The 1859-nt window shown below is 40.3% G+C and overlaps 1 non-coding gene across 1 annotated transcript; it reads left to right on the top strand.

Annotated features, from left to right (window-relative positions):
• The first annotated feature begins 1340 nt into the window (after nt 1–1340).
• Nucleotides 1341–1447, top strand: LOC127109941 (small nucleolar RNA R71). Its single transcript, XR_007797184.1, has one exon. It is a non-coding gene; the product is annotated as a small nucleolar RNA R71 (small nucleolar RNA).
• Nucleotides 1448–1859: the final 412 nt, after the last annotated feature.

Here is a 1859-nt window from a genome sequence, read left to right as displayed (position 1 = left end):
CCTTTCACATATGGACAAGGGCATTAAACTAATACTGGCTCCTAAGTCACATAGTGCTTTGTCTATGATAAACTTTCCGATTACACAGGGTATGGAGAAACTACCTGGTTCTTTCAGCTTAGGAGGCATATTGTTTTGTATTATGGCGCTACACTCAGTAGTAAGTGTAACAATTTCGTTATCCTCTATCTTTTTCTTGTTAGATAAGATTTCTTTGAGAAACTTAGCATATGAGGGCATTTGAGTTATGGCTTCTTTAAAGGGTATTGTGATATTCAATTATTTTAGAAGCTCTACGAATTTTTTAAATTACCCCACACTTTTAGATTTAACAAGTCTTTGAGGATAAGGGATAAGGGGTTTATACGGTGGTGGAGGCACATAAGATTCTTCTTTATCTATGGCCTATTCGTTTTTATCTTCCTCTTGTTCGTCTTCCTTCTCAGTTACCTTACCGGGTCTTGATGCATGGATGGGTTTTGAGTTCTAGGGTCGGTCGGTCTGTCTAATTCTGTCCCACTTCGTAGTATGATAGCATTTGCATGACCTTTTGGATTTGGTTGTGATTGTCCAGGAAATGTGCCTGCAGGAGCAGCGGTAGGTGCTTGTTGTTGAGCCACTTGTGAGATTTGTGTTTCCAACATTTTGTTATGGGTGGCTAATGCGTCTACTTTGTTTGCTAACTGCTTGATTTTCTCACTAGTGTGTATGTTTTGATTTAAGAAATATTTATTTGTTTGGGCTTGGGTAGCTATAAAGTTTTCCATCATTATTTCTAAGTTTGATTTCCTAGGAGCATTTTGAGTATTTGTGGCAGCTTTTTGATATCCTGGTGGTACAACAGGTGCTTGGTTAGGTGCATAAAATGCATTATTATTTTTGTACGAGAAGTTAGGATGGTTTTTCTAATCTGGGTTATAGGTATTTGAGTAAGGGTTTCCTTGAGCATAGTTCACCTGGTCAGTGGAGGTTCCTGTCAAGAGTTGACATTCTAGGGCAGTATGCCCTTGAAATCCACATATCTCGCAATTTGGTGCTACGGCAGCCACGGTGGCTGCTGGTGTTATGGTCAAGTTGTCTATCTTCTGAGTCAGGGCATCTACCTTGGCGTTGACATGGTCGAGACTGCTTAATTCGTACATGCCACCCTTCGGTTGAGGTTTCTCTACAGAGGTTCTTTCTCTTCCCCATTGGTAATGATTCTAGGCCATACTTTCGATGAGTTGATAGGCCTCATTGTATGGTTTATCCATCAATGCGCCACCTGCGACGACGTCTATTGTCAATCTTGTATTATACAAGAGACCTTATAAAAGGTGTGAATGATCAGCCATTATTCTAGACCGTGATGTGGGAATAGCCTCATCATGTCTTTGTATCTCTCCCAAGCTTCAAAAAGTGATTCATTATCCTTTTGTTTAAACCTATTTATTTGGGCTCTTAGCATAGTCGTCTTACTAGGTGCGAAATATCAGGCTAAGAAGACTTTCTTCAACTCGTTCCACGTAGTGATAGAGTTGGATGGTAGAGACTGGTGCCAAGCTCTATCTTTATCTCTTAATGAAAATGCGAAAAGACGAAGTCTTATAGCTTCTGGGATGACACCATTCGCTTTCACCGTGTCTGTGTACTGCAAAAATACTGACAAGTGTAGGTTCGGGCCCTCCGTGGGACTATTGTAAGACCCCAGTTTTGACCCTAAGATCCCTCATGCAATTTCATCATAAGCATTAGCATTGGGATCATACCTTGGCATCCTCCTGCCCCATCTTTCATTGGGTTTGTTTTGGGAGAGATCACCAAGCACTATGTGATTGTATCATACTTATATTTTATCATTTTACTAACCAAAATACCAA

This window comes from Lathyrus oleraceus, chromosome 7 (genome assembly GCF_024323335.1).
Source record: "Lathyrus oleraceus cultivar Zhongwan6 chromosome 7, CAAS_Psat_ZW6_1.0, whole genome shotgun sequence".
Classification (NCBI taxonomy): domain Eukaryota; kingdom Viridiplantae; phylum Streptophyta; class Magnoliopsida; order Fabales; family Fabaceae; genus Lathyrus; species Lathyrus oleraceus.
This window is presented reverse-complemented; position numbering and strand designations above follow the sequence as displayed.